A 17609-nucleotide genomic window follows, 5' to 3' on the forward strand; every position below is an offset into this window, starting at 1 on the left:
GAGCGGCGGCGCGCACGCCGGCGCGTAGAGGCGAGGCGGCCCGGGAGCGCGCRGGGGCCTGGCCAGGCGGCGGGTGCCCGCGGAGAACGCCTGAGCCCGCGGCGGCAGCTGCAGCACTGGCCGGGCGGAGGAGGCGCGGCGCGGGGGGTCCTTCAGGCGCGCGGAGAACGCCTCAGCGCCAGACACAATGGTGGGGTGTCCCCGGGCGCCCCTCATCCCCCTCCGCCCCCATTGCCCGSCGACAGTGGCCTCCAAAACGCGTTTGCTGTGCCCTACACCATGGAAACACAGCACGGCTGTCATGGAGCCCTCAACCGCAGTTCAGTCGCCGGGAGCCGTTGYTTCGTTTGTCTTGCAGGGTGGGATTTGCGTCTCCAGATACAAWCCTTGTATATCCTTACAATCCCCACGTAACATATTTTAGTCCTACACATTTCAGTCACAAGAAGCTGCCCCGTGTCTAGCCAGCTTTCAGCAAACCTTTACTTCCACGGTAGCAGTTCATAATTTCAATATTAGTTTAAAGACATTGCACTGTAATAATTAGCGGGGGTTCTGTGAGGCAAAGGAAATTTTTGGATGAATACCCCACCTGCTTAGCTGGTGGTACAACTGGAAAATGAAAGGCCACTGCCTTCAGCAGGTTGGGAGCTAAATGGGATGGGATTTTGTATTTRTTGAGTTGTCCTTCTGGAGTTAATGGATGGAAGACTTYGGGAATAKAAATYCCTKAAAATCCAGTTCACACTGTTTGCAYATTGACACTGGGATTTCTGTTTGTAATAGCAGTTTAAGACTCTGTTTGCACCATTGTTTTTCAAACCGATTTTTTTCTTCGATCTCTTTATTTGTGGATCCACAATCAATGACATTGAAAAGGAAAAAGCTCAATTCTTGAACAACTGGGGCAGTGGCTCCAAAAAGGGAAATGTCTCATGGCCCTTCCTCACCAAATCCTTGCCCTTGTTTCCATCCTGGTCCCTACTCCCCAGAAGTTAACCCAATTGATAATCCAGCAAGAAACTGGTTTCGCAATGATCACATTTTTTTCCTCCATCCCATCTGTAACTATTGCTCCTTTTGCTTCTGCTTTCCATGTATTCCTGCATTTTCTGGAACAGCTCAATTCTTTGCCATTTTATATTAGAGATTTGCTTTACAAATCACCTCATTTTGCATAACAGGTTATGGGATGTGTCATAAATTACCCATCCCAATTAATTCAGTYGAATAACTGAAGTATAAAACAAAATCTTCATATATTGGAAGTCCTTTTCACTGTTCTCCAAAAAGATTTTGGTAATACCATTGTATTTTGTTAATACCATTGTATTTACACGATTTAATTTCTGTGGATTTATTTCTCCAAGCCCCATACACGGGCATTGGAATGACCTTTTTTCCCAAGCAAAATGCAGCTTTTCTGTCAACATGTGAAGCACTGGAGTCTTTTTGAACACAAAATGTAATGGTTTAAAATGAYATKGAATTGTGTCATCCATTCATCTTCRTTTCTCCTTTTTCCTCACAYTGCCATTGCAATTTTYCATAAGCTCTGGGCACAGCTTAGGCAAATTTTTGAGCCAAACTCTGATAGAGTTTTAGAGAGTCAAAACTTGTCTTGCTGAAGAGCTAAAAATAAATCTTCAATAAAAGAAAAGTCAGAGCTAATGGGAGAAATGGCAACAATAAATTAAGAATATATGATGTATTAATAAAGCCCTGATCTTTCCCACCAATGGGAGATGGTTTATCCTTCATGGAAAAGTGAAACACAGAGTAGCAAATGTTCATGGTCTCAAAAATAAAAGAAGTTAAAATGCTGCTCTTGAGAGCAGTTATTGCATGAGATTAYGCAGTCTATCTCAGCTCCTGAAATACCTCTTAATACTTAACGTGCTCATAATTTCAGGCAGGTCATGCTGTGAATTATTAATCTACTTCTTTCACCCCATTCCTGTAGAAACTGGGGCCACARATTCCTCATCCTTCTGTGCCAACAATATTGGTCATCAACTCCTGGCCGAGAAAACCCCGCAGAATTCCCGACCATCAATAAGAGCTGAGACCTTTGCTTCGAGGAAGTGTTACTGAGCTGTGAGTAAACTCCGTCCTGGCAACTTCCAGCATGACAAACTTAAAATTAGCATGTGGGTCTCAACATTTACATTTCTTAGAGATAAGTATACCTGCATTTCATGTTTGGGAGCTTTGTAAATGAAGGTCAGCTCTGGAGCTGCTGGTTTTGGTGTCATCACATTTATTCACTGTAGCAAGGCCAGAGAGGAGAGAAAGTCCCCTGAGCAGAAGCATTTCCACAAATGTGAGCCTTCAGAACACAGAAGTGCTCAAGATGAGGGAAATCCCATTGCCAACCCTTCCCATTTCAGATTTCTTCCCTTTTGCTCACTTTGCTCCCCTTTGCTCGGGGGTTTTTGACCAAGCCAAGCCTTGCCACTCCCTCTGGGGAAAGCTCACCAGCTTTCCCACCCTGCTTCCCCAAATCAGGAACTCTGACCCATGCCCTGTTCTCTCCTTCATTGCCACCCYTACTCCCTGTTCATACTCAGAATTACTCTTAACAATAGAATGAAATAAATATAATTAGTAACTTCCATTTTTAATGTGTTGGATCGTTTGGGTTTTTTTTTAAATTAGGCTTCATAAGACTAAAATAAAGTTTCCTTCTTGAACATTATCACAAGTCTATTCATCAAGCAGTTCCCTGCCTGAGCTAATGGAATGTTACAGGATTTCAATATTGCCAATGTTCTGTCATGTTCTKGAGATAACCACAGCTTAAGTTGAAAAGCAGATCCCATTCCACTGCTGGTGCAYAGAAAATGGGAAGTACCAACCTCTATTTCCATTTCCGAGATTTGTTATACAGGGATTATGGTTATTAGGTTTTGAGAGGGGCCCAGTCTGCACATTTCAAAAGCTGGGGTTCCAGGTTGCTTATCAGGCTGTTTTAGAAAGGTACCACTTAGTTTTTATTTATGTTTCCTTTTCCCACAAGAATTTGCTTAAAGGAGAGAAATTCCCATTCTATCTAAGCCCACAGGCTGGCTAACTTTCATACTGAAATGAGACTCAGACAAAATAAACTTCTCTGAATAAGGGATTGAAAGCTCATGGTATGYTTTTCATTTGAATAAGATTAAAAGACTAGGTTTTTATCAGAAATTTTAAACATTGATGTTTTAGGRGAAAAGTCAATAGAAAATTCCGAAGGTATTTGAATTCTAAGGAGATTAAATGCAGTCTAATGGTATGTTTAATCAAAACTAGCATAATTCCAATCCAGTACAGCAAAAAATTGATTAAATGCTACTAAATGATAGATTCACCTACACAGCCATCGATGGGAAATCATTATGAAAGGTATTTCTTTTTCAGTTCTTCGACCTTTCCATGAAGCAATTGTTTGCTGAAGTCTCCAGCTGCAGAACCAGGCTGGGATGCTCCTTTGCTCCACAAACTTTATGCAAAGCAGATGAAGCCTTAGTTTATGGACAGAGCCTTGGCAYAGGAATGGGGGAGGTTGGTCACACATGCCAAAGAAGTCTCAGCTCTGAAAAGCAGCTCAAAACTGCCCAGGGCTTTATATTTGCCTAACTTAGCTATTTGGATGGGCCCAGCTTACCACACTCTCTGGTATGTTTATGCCTGTCCTCCCTCTAATTTACTTTTTCATGTATCTTTTTGTATTTGTAAATTAGATCAGGTAATCCTGTCCTTATTTTCTTASCGCTGAGGAAAATATTGAGTGGTGTTGTGACAGATGCTGCAGCCCAACCAAAGCATCTTCTTAAATAACAATATTCTGTTCAATTAGGGGCATTTTTTTCAGCAATTTTAGTATATCACAGCCATTTAAAGGRGAGTATCATGAGGCTGTAAGTCAAATTTAGGCTTATCATAGTCTTAGAGTGTCTTAGAGCTGTGCTTCTGGAGAACATCTACAGAGGTTGTCATCCCAAACTTTTAATCACCTCAAAAATAATTACTTTTTTTTTTCCCTCGAAGGGATGTGCTGTGTAACTGTGGGGTAAAAAAAAWGGCTCTTACTGAAAGGATATTCAATGCAATGCTGAAATGTATCATAAAAATCAATAATTGATGGGCAAAGATGCTGTCAGGGAGCAGCAAGGGCTGGGTTTTACTGTGGAAGGAATGGGTAGCATGGGACTCATGATGTGCTAGTACCAACTTTTTACCTTTATTTCTGTGAATACAATAATTTTATCTTTATTTCTAGGACTCTTTCTATGAATGGAGGARTCCAAATAGTTCTTGACAAATGAGCAGATCCAATGCCTGCCCTTTTATCCCCCCAGTAAACCTGTGCCTGAGCCCTTCATCTCTTCAGCAGATTTGGTCAGGCACAGTCATTAAAAAAACAATGGGTTTTCCCAGTTATATTCCTAATTGATTCATGGTCACGACGCCTGAAAATTGCCAATCAAACTCTCTAATGTTAGAATCTTCCTGCACATCACATACATGAGAAAGGTAGAGGAGTGAAATTGAAAGTAACTTTAGRTGAAGGATGACTGGCTATTTTAGGGAATCCATAATGCTGATATAGGACAAATTCCTTGCTTGTTACACCTCCAGTCCTGTTGACAGGGAATCACTGGAAATTTTTCTTTACCTAGACTGCTTTGCACACCCTTTACTGTGATTTTCATTTGGGTCATGATTTCTCAGGCTGCTTCTGAGGTGCGTGAGAGAGCATTAGAAACCTTATTAAAGTCAGGAGATTTTCCTCTGATTTTCCTCTGCTTCTCTGTCCATCTGTGGAAGGAAATGAAATAGTCTGGYACAGTTTGGTTGTGGCAAATCCATGTTGCCTGTTRCCTCCTCTATTTCCCAATCACTTGKGCTGTTTAATGAGTAAAAGTAGAGCAGCTCTAAATTAATTTRAGGAGACCCCATTACCCTTAATTTSCAAGTGGCCACCTCAAGTTGTTGCTTTTTGTTTCCTGGTTGAAACACACTTACTAAGAGCTTTCAAATGGCAAAGTTTCTCCCAGAAACAACTGAGGTGAGGGGATATCTCTCTGCAGTCTGACTTGTGTGGTTGTTTACACTGACCTGCTTAGCTCAGACTCTATTATATAATTTATATTTCTTAACCTAACGTCTGTTTGCCAGGTCAGAGAGGGACAGGAAATACTTATAACCTCTTAYACAAAATATTCTTATGTGGAGAACAAAAGTGTGCTTGGCTAAAAGAGCTGGAAGTAAGCAACCCTCAATAAGGGGCAGGTACAGGCTGCACCTTCCAATTCCACTGTACARTTTTTATAATGTAACCACAGAGCAAAAGGAAACAAAATCACAGSATGTTTTGTCATTTCCTTTTTGTCATTTTCAAGCACAAAGCTCCTGTCTTTCAGATGCTCAGAGGGTTTCTCATATGAGTGGGGTTTATTTTTAGGCTCATAAAGTATTGATGATATTTAAGTACTTTCCTGTCTATCTGTGAGGTAGAGTCTACCTATCTGCCATTTAGGAAATAACAGAGATGCCATTTCCTCCCAGTGAAGAGAATTACTTCTCACAGTAAACACTTGCATGAAGAATGAAGAAAACCCTTACCCCTGCAGTATAAAATAGCTCCAGCCCAGAGGAGAGCAAGGAAGGGTTGATAATTCTCACACTCGAGTCAGCATTTGAGGCTCAGCTGGGCTGTTTTGAGGAAAACTAATTGCAAACCCTAAAGAACAGTTAATGGTTGCTTTGAACAAGGATTTCCAAATCTCTTGGGGTGACAGCTGCCTTCCTGCTGTATTCAGGAGTGCCACTGGCACTGCAGCCCTTTTTCTTCCTGTATGCTCAGCATTCTCAGAGGAAACATATTTGTGTGTTCCTCAAGGCTGTATCTGTCCCAGGGAAGCTGAACTAAAGAATTCTGCCACTAGAACTTCCACAAAAAAAAAAAAAATGCAGTTTCTTCTGCATGAAAAAAGCTCCAAATGGACAAAAAAGGCCAAACAAAGCACAATCCCCCAAGCCATAAAAATAATGTAAAAACAGATAAGGAGATCACCTACATAAATTCAGATTTATTCCWAATTTTTGCCTGTGCTTCAATAGTTTTTTACTTGAAATCCAAACTTCAAGTCCACTGGGCAGTTTTATTCCCCAGTACGCCAGTGAAGAGTGGATTATAAATGTGTTTCAGGAGCTCTGGAATTATTCATCAGACATCTGCAAACACACAGGGTAAGACCCTACTGCAGCAGAGGAATGAGAAATTTGGGAACAGCTTTCCCTGAGAAAGCTGTAGCACAYCTTGCTGAGGAGCAATGAAAGATTTAAAGTTTAAAAAAAAAACCCAAAACAACCCGAAACAAAGTGTAATTTGAGTCATTGACGTTAGTAACTGACACATTGCAATAATAACACGTTGCACTCTGAGAACTGCAATGGTAGAACAATTATCTAATTAGAAAGTAAAATTAATTATGCTATATTTTAATGACTTAATAACCAAGAAATTGTTGTCGGGCTGGGAAAAGTTAGCAGAGAGCACAATTTGCTGGCTAACAGAAAGTTTGCCTGGCAAACATGAAGTTTGGGAGGTGCTTTACATCAAYTGCTCACAGACCATCACTGGCATTTTTCTCTCTGCTTCTGTTTGGGGACAGAAGGGCTTGGTAGACCTGAAGAGCTGAAAAAATGTGGGATTTGGAATAAATATTGGGGATACAATCATTACAGCCCCAGGATTTTTTTGTGTAGGATTGTTACTGGAGCAATTTCCTAGGTTGTTTCAGTCTGCTTGAAGAACAGCCTGGTGTTTGAACTGATGATGATGAGGAGGAGAAAGGCAGGCAAGCAAGAAGGCACAGGCTTCTATAAACAGAKAGCAGACAAAAAGAAWAAAAAAAACATTCAAATTATGTGTGTCAGTGAAGCAGGGTGTTTGTTTTTGCTAGACAGGTTGCAATTAAACTGTGAAAAGGTATGTAAATWATGCTCCATGCAAATATTCCCGTGGACATGGGCTTGTGATCTATTAATTATTCCAACCCAACAGCAGGATTTTGTCATCACTGTCTGTGGTATGTCCCTTGCTTTAATCTGTCCTTTGGTCTGGGAGCTGCCAGATTTCCATAACTGGGTCACCCAGTTCTTTCTCAACTTTGTTTTCTGCTGTGAAATAAAAAATTAGCATTTTCTTACAATCAGGGCTTCTGCAAGGACCTTGAGTGGCCACTCTGGAAATCAGGAATCCTGAAATAGGTGAGAAAATAGACATGAAAATAWTCATATTTGTGGATAAGACAAATTTTCAGTGAGAAATCACAGAGTTTGGATGAAAATCSTTAGTTGGTCAAAAAGATAAATGTTATTTTGATGTATAGGAGTGATGTTAAACTGTCTCTGCACTCTGCATAGTGAAAAACACAACTCCAGTCCCTAAGAATAAATTGTAATAAAATCTTATCATAATTAAAGCAATAACGATAACCTTAGTTTTAAAATCTTTTTATCTCTGAGAGGTATGAATCACTGTGAGTGATTACCAATTAAAATTGGGAAGGTGATGGAAGGTGCCATTAGCTTTAGTTGCTCTTTAACCACTAGAGAGCGTTCAAGAACTGCTTTAAAGCCCCATTTTCTGCTCGTCTCTTGAGTTCCAGGATTTATCTGAGGGACACGGGACACTCACAGCGACTTGAAGGAGGARCAGGGAGACATCTCAAATCTGGCTTCTTCTGTTGAGGAAGAGTGTGATGAAAGAATGAGTGCAATCCTCGATTTTGGGGCGTTTTCCCATGATTATTCCCAGCAGGTGATGTGCCATGGAGTGTCTCCATCCCTAGTGGCCAACAGCGCATCGGGACGGCCGCTAGGAAAAGATAACCTTGGAAGTGTTTGCCCTGAAAGACAAAGCTTTTGTTTCAGTTTTTTTAGGAGAAGGTCTGGATTGCATAATCTAAGGATGAGTAAGCAATGCCATTCTATTAACTCGGTCCTGATAAAACTTTTTAATTGTTTGTAAAATTCATMATCCTATTAATAGTTTTGTCTAAAAGTGGAGCAGGATGCCCAGAGAAGCTGTGGCTGCCCCATCCCTGGGAATATCCAAGGCCAGCCTGGACAGTGGGARGTGTTCCTGCCCAGGGCAGGGGGTTGGAACAAGGTGTTKTTTGAGATCCCTTCAGCCCAATCCATTCCATAATTCCAAGATCACGACTGGAACTTCTGCAGCGAATAAAAAAATCCACGGAGCCCTTCAGTGCCGTGGCTGCTGCACTTTGTCCTTCCCATTTAGAGCGCAGTTTCCTGAGGGGTTTGTACCCTTATAATCAGTGGGGTCAGGGTGAGAATTGAACACAATAATCATTATTACAGGTGAAAAAAATATAAAATTTCTGCTTGAGTCTTGCTAATAATGATGTTGAAGAACCCAAAGCTAATTTTCCCTTCAGCAGTTCTCTCTCCTGTCTTTTCCCCACTAGGAGGCAGAAGCRAGGTTTCAGGAGCGCATTTACCAAAAAAATAAATTGCCCAGCAGGAAGATTTATAGCAAACTGACTGCTGCTGGTTTTCTGTGGTTTCATCATCGTCGCTCTGCCGAATACTTCCCATTTTCCAGGGTCCCAGGGCCTCCCCAGTCCCGACACTGGGGCAGTGGGCAGCACCCGTGGTATCCAGTGGTGGGCTCTGCCTCCTCCAGCCTCGCAGGGCATGCATGGCACGATGTATTATCCAGCTGAAACTTCGGGGGGAATTTTAAAAGGCGGATTGTAATTAATTGAGTTGGAATTTGGCCAAGGTAGAGGCTTTAATATGTCTTCTTTCCTGGCTTTTTTTTTTTTTTTTTTTTTTTTTTTTTTTTTTTTTTTTTTTTTTTTTTGTTTTTTTTTTTTTTTTTCATTTCTTCTGCAGGCACAGGAGTTGTGTAACACCCTTGTCCAGAGCTTTGACAAATTCATGGCAGTCCTATTCCCATCAGGAAGGTCCAGCSATGGGGATGGGGATCCATTCAGCCCCGTGTGTGTGCAGGAGTGTCTTTGGTGTTCCTTAAAGATGAAATCGATGTGTATAGGGTGTCCTTAAYGGGAGCCTACGGATTGTGAGTGCTCCCTCTCAGCACATTGATGCTTTCATGTTTTCTTGGCTAAGCAAATCTTTGTATTTTCCCCCTCCTTTTCCTCAGCACCGATTAAACTCCCCGGGCATATTTACACAAAAATCTCTCTTCTTTTCAAGGCAGAAACACTTTGTCTTCCCAGCAGATTYTGAACCTCAAGATGATTGCAGCAATTTTGCCAGTTAGTGAAGAGAACCGACTTTACCTCATGTATCTGGCAATTCTGCAATGCCATTTGCATAATGTGAAGTTTAGATCTTCCTTTGTCACATGCTCCCACTCRTTTACCACCCTAATGTCCATGGGAAGTGCATGATGGAAATGCTGGAACATTCCTGGTTCTTTGTTTCAGACAAGGCTTGCATTGAACCAGTTGCTTAATTTTCCCCAATTCCTTCAGCACTGCAGGAGTTCCCAACATTTGTCCTCCCAATGTGCTGATCTGAATTGCTCTATCGTTTGTGCTGCATTCTCTAATAGCTCCTTCTAAATAAAATGCCTTTATAGCATCAAGGAAAATAACAAGCTCTTTGAAACCCCATTCTTCCTTATTTTTTTCCCCCATAAACTGTAAAAATCTGCATATCTGAATGATGCAGCTTCATCCTGATCTGAAGCGACACKGCTTTTCTCTCACTACTCCCTCTAAAACCAGCTCTGCTCCGCTGGCTGCGATTTTTGTGGCATTTTCTTTCTCTATGCTGACAATAAACTTTCACCTCCATAATTATTTTGATCAGCAGAGTCACCTTTTGCCAGGATTGAGGCAAGGATTGCCTTCAGCCAGGCACCTGCGARTCTCYCACTCCCACAACTGCTTGTRKTGCTGTTATTTTTGTACKTGTTCCACAGCYTTTCCCATTTTTAACCATTTCACTGCTCTGGCACTCCTGTGATCCCGACTCAGTATGAATTCAGTACTGCCTCACAACCTGACAAGTCTGTCCTTGCAAAGTGCTGTGGAATTTTTTATACACAGAGCTGTGCTGGGTCTGATCCTTCATTTTTAACATGCAACCACAGGGTCATGGAATCACACAGAGGTTTGGGTTGGAAGGGACCTTAAAAATCATCCCATCCCATCTCATCCCACCCCCAGCCATGGGCAGGGATACCTTCCACTGTCCCAGGGTGCTCCAACCCCTGTCCAGCCTGGCCTTGGACACTGCCAAGGATCCAGGGACAGCCACAGCTTCTCCGGGCACCCTGTGCCAGGGTCTCACCATCCTCACAGGAAAAATTTCTGCCCAACATCCAATCTAAACCCATCCGCTGTCATTGTCATATGCCTTTTATGGGGGGGGGGAATAGCACTAATTTTTAATTGATAGATATATTAGATATTTAAAACCTGAGATTTAAAGTCCTTCTGTGTGTTGTCCCCATAAGCAGGGTTGATGACAAAAGCAGATGCGCTCCATTACTCCTGTGACAGCAAGCCATGTGGCTTCTTTGTGTTCCAGCTACATTTTCGACTTTAATTAAATACAGCATCTCATTCTTCAGCTTTTTTCTCCACTATATCCCTTCAGATCCTTTCATTTTTATTTTCCCCTTGTCTGCCCCCACCCATATTTTCCTTTTTAGAGCTCTCCCTCTGGCAAGCCCCCACTTTTTTATACCTGTGTGTGCCTTGGGGGAGCTCTGAGGCCCTGCAGCTCCCACGGTGCTGGGGTGGATGTGATCAGCACTTGCTGAGCAAGGATTTGGGTTTCCCAGAGCTCAGGACATTTTGTACACTTCCCTTTCCTGCYGTCAGTGTGAAAAATATGTGACACAGAGTGTGGTATGTGATGGGAGGCTGTACAGAGGGGGGGGACCTTCCCTCCCAAAAAAGAGATCCCCTCAGAGGTGCCTTCAGGATGGTTTTGGAGGGGAAAAAAAAAAAAAAAAGACCAGGAAATAAAGGCGCCATCCGTGAAGTTTTTGTTTTTAGCCCTTTTGCCGGGTCATTTCTCGGTTGGTTCGGTTGCTATCGCTGTGCCGGCTGTTTCGCACAGCCCTGCCAGAGGGGCGTTCTGCCTCTGCCGGGGCCGATAAGGGCGGCCCAGGGGTGCGGGCTCGCCCCTGACCACACACCCATCCTTTCCCTTTCCTCCTGCCGGGAGGAGGGATAGCCGTGCCCTCATTATCGCCGCTCCGCAGAGGAGCTCTCGGCAGCATCTCCCACTTTATGGCTCTGTTTATGCCCCTGTTCCCAGCCCTGTTGTTAAGGGGTTTTTTATCAGCGCCTTCGGGAGGCTCAGCCCTGTGCAGGCAGGAAGGGATGGCCTCAGCCGGGGCTGCTGGGGCTGGGCCAGCAGAATTGCTTCTTTCCAGGGATTTCTGTCCGTGCATCTTCAGGAGAACAGGTTCCCTTCCAGCAGTTTCCTTCACCAGCCAGGGATGTGCCAGARATATCTTTTCATCCTCCCACCATCCCGCTTCAAAAGCTTTTTACCCTCTGAGGAAGGACCTTGAGGGGATACTATAGAAAGAGCTGATTTCTTCCCATCTTCCCATAGCTGGGATCCAGTGGGAACAACACCAGATATCCTCCGGGAGCCCCTGCCCTGCCAGGCACCTGCAGCCTTCCAGGGGGGCTGCTTTGCAAGGCTGCTGGGCAAGCAGCCATCCCAAATTCCCAGTGACATGGCTCAGTTCTCTGTGCTAATCCACAAGAGATATTTTACCTTTCTTCAGTATTCCACCGTGGAAATTCTCTTAAACACCAGTTTTGATGAGAGAAACTGATGTTTGCTTATCGGTGTGCTGCTGACCTGGAAGCTCTCAGGCACATAAATATCCAAGAGATTTTATGCAGTCCTGTTGAGTCCCATCCCAAATTTTTGCAGGTTTTCATGAGCTTTTTCTGACTGAATTTTCTTCTGCAGGTGTTTYGGGCCAGCAGCTGTTTTTCATGGCATGGCTGCTGTGATAGCTGAACGCCTGAGAGCTGGAGCCTCTGCTGTGATGGTGTATCATGAAATCATGGATAATTACAGATGTAGGAAGAAACTCAGGGAATAAGGGAGGAGTGGGAGCATGGTTCAGGTGACAAATTTCACCTGAGTCTCTTCCCTGCTGTGACACAGACCATGGGAGGGGGATCTGTTTTACTGGATGTGTGCACACGTTATCAGCCTGCACTGGAAAACCTTTTATTTTATTCTCACTTTTATCTCCCAGTAATCTTCCAAGTATTTCTACAATTGAGCAGATGTTTAATACCCAGGGACAAGTCTAGAATTGAAGGAAAGATATTTGCCAAGTAATTTGGGGGAACCTGACAAGAATCCCTCAGTGCTGGCTGCTAACTGTGTTTCYTTCCTCTTTTGATAGATCTGGTTGTGTCAAGGGAAATCTCCATGGACTTGGTCTAACAAAGGCATGATGGATCTGACCCTTTGTAATCTTTGCCAATAAAGCTGGAAAATTGTTATTTTTCTCCTCTCTTGCTCTCCTGCCAAACATAATTTTGCTCCCAGGAAAGACTGGCTTTGTCTCATGCTCGGTGCAATAGTTGCCCACCTGGGCTTGTATTCTTTATCCAAGAAGGTCAACTGTTTTTTTTTTTTCCCTTTGTATTGCCAAGGTTTTTTGATTTATCATGCCTCTGCTCTTTCTGAGGCAACGTTATTATCTGGAAAGAAGATTTTCCTGATCAGTTGCCATAACAAACAAAGCAAATCTGCCTTGGGTGATCACAGACATTAGGCACTCTTGGATCCCCGTGTCTCAGGATTTATTGTGGACCATAATGTATCTATGGGATGCACGGATAGGAAATTCAGAGGGGAAAAAGGGCTCCCGTCCCAATTAGGCTGGTGAAACTAAGTAGGGGAGAACAGTGAGAGAGGCAGAAATAAGGATGTTATTTCCGATAACTCTAATGAAGAAGGAGAATCTGTTCAAACAGCTCTCCCAAAATTTCACTGTTCACTTAAAATGTGCTTCCTGCTTGTTAGGAACAAGYTCCCAGGCTTGCTGGTGCTGCTGTTGTTAATTACCAGCTCAGAAAGTTGCTTGAAGGAGGTTGAGGATTTGGGTTCTTTGGATAATGTGGAAACCCAGCCCAGAAATGAGGGGTGTTCCACACAGGTTTATGGTTAACAGAGGCACAGACTGCTTTGGGCTGGAAGGGACCTTAAAGCTTAAAATGGAAACATTCCAGCCCCTGCCATGGCAGGGACACCTCCCACCATCCCAGGCTGCTCCAATGTCCAGCCTGGCCTTGGACACTGCCAGGGATCCAGGGGCAGCCACAGCTTCTCTGGGAAACCAGAGCCAGGGCCCCACCACCCTCACAGGGAAGAATTCCTAACTTCTGACMAAAATCTCTCCTCTTTTAGTTTGAAAGTGAAACCAAAATGACTTAAGGATTGAAAATTAAGAGTCTTAGTGCAGTACAAAAGATTCTAATTTTTTTTTTTTTCTGGTTCGCCTGTTCATTTTATAAATAATATTTCCTAACTGAGGTTCTTCCCACCCAATCATGTCCTCCATCCATTCCATGTCCTGCTTTGTGATTCCCAGCTCTGCAGTGCAATGGATGCTGTACAAACAGAGCTCTGGGATGGATCCCACACAAACAGCTCCCAAGGACAAGGACAAGGTGGTAGGAAGGAAGAATCATCAYTTGACTGTGCAAGTGGAAAACTCCCAGAGGCAGACAAGGCAGCCTTCCCAAGAACACCCTGGGAACCTCTGGCACAGCCAAGAGCTGAATTAACATCCCTGAGTCCTTCAAAGACAATCCTTTCTCCCCAAATCAGTTTTATTTTCTAACACAAAGCCAGTGGAAAGAACCTTCTGATTTAGGCAGAGTCCCAAATGCTCCCAAAAATCCATTGCTGCTTTCCCAAGCCACCTCATCCAATGCAGAGAAGATTTTCAACCTCTATTTCTGTCAAGTTCTGACAAGAAGTCGGGTAAAGGGTGGTGGCTCAACTGGAGCTCCGCCCCCACAGCAGTTATATGAAAATTATTTATTTTTGTCCCTTGTGATCTGTCATGTCTCACATGGGATGTGTTGGTACCATCTCTCTCTTTTTGCCCTCCAGTTTGGATTCAGACATGGGATGGGTTTTTTTTTGCTCAGCACATATCTTGCATACAGAATACTTCAAGGAAAGCATTTTTCTGATAAATTCTTGCAATGAGAAGACCMAGTGTTCAACTTTTATCACTCCCAGTAACCAGAAACCAGTGGAAGCAGATGCAAAAAGTTTGTAGCCCACATTTCCAAGCAAAGCAAAGAGCTGTGTTCTCTTCCTCTGGTCTACCCTTATTCCRATTCTTGTCCATTTTCAAAGGCTTTAAAGCAAAGCTTGTGGAAATGCCCAGGCGAGTATGTTTGGTTATCTGCTAATTTATTCTCAGGAGCAAAGCCCACACTGGTGAAGTCAYCCTGGGTAACTGGGCATCCTGAATGATTCTTTTTTGTCAAATCACTCTCTGAGTGAGATATTTAATTTTTTTTTTTTTCATTGTCAGGGAAAAAAAAAAAAAAGGCAGCTTTTAAGTTTCACCCAGTAGGTTTTTCACATGTCAACAGAGGTTCCTTCACATATTTGAAAATTCCCACATCCAAATTAACCCATGCCAGAATGCTTTTCACTTGTGTTTTTCAGAGACGGACTTTGAACAAGCATTTGGAGTGATGGGAGAAAGGGGAATAAACTGAGAGAGGGTGAGTTTAGATCAGATATAGGGAAGGAATTGTTCTCTGTGAGGTGGTGGGGCCCTGGCACAKGGTGCCCWGAGAAGCTGTGGCTGCCCCTGGATCCCTGGCAGTGTCCAATGCCAGGYTGGATGAGGTTTGGAGCRCCCTGGGACACYCTGGGAGGTGTCCCTGCCATGGCAGGGGTGGCACTGGGTGATCTCTAAGGTCCCTTCCCAGCCCAAGCAGGAGCTGAGCTGCAGGCCCGGTGTGCCCGCAGTCACCTGGCAAGGGCAGAGTGGTCACCAGCGTGGCCACCATGGTCAAATGCCTTTCCTGCTCACGCCATGAGCCGAGGAGGACAMACAGGGCTTTGGTGGCCAGCTGTGGCTGTGTCTGAGCAGAGTCAGTGACAGCCAGCGGAGTCTCCAGGACGCCCCTGCTTCATCTGCTGCCCCCATGGCCAATTTTGGGAGCTGCCTGTTATYGAGCACCAAAAGGTAGAGAATGCACAGGATCCCTGGCAAGCAGCACAAAGTATCCCAGCTTCATGCTGAAGCAATGACTAATCAGGGCATCCCAGGAGGAAGCTTTGCAGCAGCTCTTGCAAGGGTAATGAGGACAATTTCCATAGCTGTGACACTTTCAGCCGAGCAAAATGCCACAAATCTTGTTTATTCTTATTTATTCMCTCCTGGAGCAGCAGGTAACACGGAGCCAAAAGAAAAGGACTTTTCCTGGGGGAGGGATTGCAACCAAACGTTTTGCAGGATGAACAGCCAGGGTTGTTGTTTTATCATGGCAGCACTAATAGCTAAATTCTATTAATTGCTGAAGGCTGTTTTGTTTGGCAAATACAGGAAGCAGTTTACATGGCTACGCAAGTGCTCTGGTTCCCAGTCCTTCTGAAATGGTATTATTGTAACGGGATAATACTGATTAAGGACAGTTCCCTGAGGAAGGAGGGCCTTTTGATGGCTGACTCATTTCCTCTCCCTGCTCCACTCCAGGGCGATAGCGCTTCTCTGCCACAGGCACACACCCTTTGCAGCCAGGGACAGCACAGCCTCGGCCTTAGGTGCAAATGCCCRAGGCCATGAGTCCTAAAGAAAGTGCTGGAGCACCAGAAATACACCAGCAGTCCAAGCAGGAGCTACTCTTTCTCCCCAAAATATTTCTATTTCTGGTCCCTTTTCAAAATTATGGAGGTAATGCTGTCTTTGGCTACACCACTCTGCTGGATTAACCTGTCAAGTCTTCAAACTCTGATTTTTGTTCCCACAGAGGTTTGGCAAATTAATTTGCTAAAAGGCAATAACGCCTCTGCAATCCATGGCAGTGCAGCCTTCTCCTTCTGGACAYGGCCACCAGTGCCAAGCTGGCCAAGGCCACCAGCTCAATTAACACAGGTCAGAAATCTGTAATAGGGCAGCTGTTCTCTCCCAATTTACAGCAAATTCAGACTAAGGGCCTAGAGGGAAAAGATTGTCCTCTTAGAAGTGATGGGCACCAACGCGATCCAGCTCCCCAACCCAGTGAGTACCAGGGGATCTGATCCTCGTGGGAGACAAGAACAGCCCTCAGCCTCTCCTTACTTTTGGGTTTTGTCACAGATGCACAGATGCTCAAATGAGCTCCAGTCTAACCAGGGTCACCAAGAAAATGTTCCTGTTATCACTCCYGAGCCCAAACCAGGCTCTTCTCAACGTTTTCCCTTTTGAGGTGCAGTAATTGCCCTCCGATTAGGCAGGAAACTGTACCAGGGTTATTGCTCTAAAGGAGCCAGTGTTATCAAAAACCAACACATCAGGGCCTGTCCTCACAGGAAGGGAATCATCAGTAATCAGCAGCGCTATAATGCAATTGGCTGCTGCTCCCTCCATGCTGAGCACAGTAAAAAAGGCAGCTTAGGGCTTTTTTTTTGTAGCCAAAGTGTTTTAAGAGAGCTCTGGTTCCTCTTTGCCTCCCTGTCTGGCTTCTCCAAACATTGYTGTGTTTCCTCAACAGGACATAAAAACCCCTTTTTGTGTGCAAGGATGGGGCAGGGAGGGCCTTCAATCCCAAATTTTGCCGACTGGTGCYGTCCCTCCCCTGCGTGCCCCCCAGTCTGGGTGCCACATCAACAAAGGGGAAGGAGTGCCCTGGTGTAGAAGATCCTTGGGTGATGCATTTCCTGCTCTTTATTCTGGTTCAGGTTACCTCCCTCGGAAATTCTTTCTAAAAATAGGTGTTGTCCAGTGTGTGTGAGTTCTCACAGGAGCAGGGCTGGGGTGTAACGTTGGTTCTTTTACAAAACTCCTTGACACAGTGGCCTTTTAGCCCTGTCCAAAGCAGCAATATAAATTAATTTTATCCATCAGGAGGTACATGGATGTTGTTTGATGGACCAGGACCTACCTCCATCCATCCATGAGCACACCCACACCCCTCAGGCCACACTTCCACCGCTGTGCAGATTGTTTGCATCTGGATTCCATGGCCAACCTCAGCTCTGCACGTGCTACAAAAGGAACAGAAACATTGAATTTGGTTAATAACACAGAATCCAGCTGGGAGAGATGGCCAGGGAGCAAAGGGAAGGCAGAGCCAAAAGGATTTGCCATATTGCTGGAACACAGGTGAGGACTCCAGGTCCCAACCTGGCCAGGTAGCTCTGGGGACATGGGGTGCTGGTGATGAAAAAGGAGCTGTGAAATGTGTGAAATCTGTGAAAACAAATTCTCCTGGAGAACTTTAACAGCTCTTCCTGCTTGACTGAGTGTGCCCTCAGCACAGAGTTTCTGACAGTCTCTGATGGATGAGRAAAGGAAGGAACAAAACAGAAAACAAAAAATTCTGTCAACAGACCATTTT

General features: G+C 44.2%; 1 long non-coding RNA gene across 2 annotated transcripts; it reads left to right on the forward strand.

Moving 5' to 3' along the window:
* The first annotated feature begins 25 nt into the window (after positions 1-25).
* On the forward strand, positions 26-12521 carry LOC130577542 (uncharacterized). Of its 2 annotated transcripts, none has more exons than XR_008965770.1 (3): positions 26-359; positions 1964-2097; positions 11989-12521. It is a non-coding gene; the product is annotated as an uncharacterized LOC130577542 (long non-coding RNA). The 2 variants fall into 2 exon arrangements; XR_008965771.1 differs by lacking the exon at positions 11989-12521 and adding an exon at positions 8911-9913.
* The last annotated feature ends 5088 nt before the right edge of the window (positions 12522-17609 follow it).

Source organism: Malurus melanocephalus, unplaced genomic scaffold, assembly GCF_030028575.1.
Source record: "Malurus melanocephalus ecotype Western Australia unplaced genomic scaffold, MMel_1.1 scaffold_182, whole genome shotgun sequence".
NCBI classification, from domain to species: Eukaryota; Metazoa; Chordata; class Aves; order Passeriformes; family Maluridae; genus Malurus; species Malurus melanocephalus.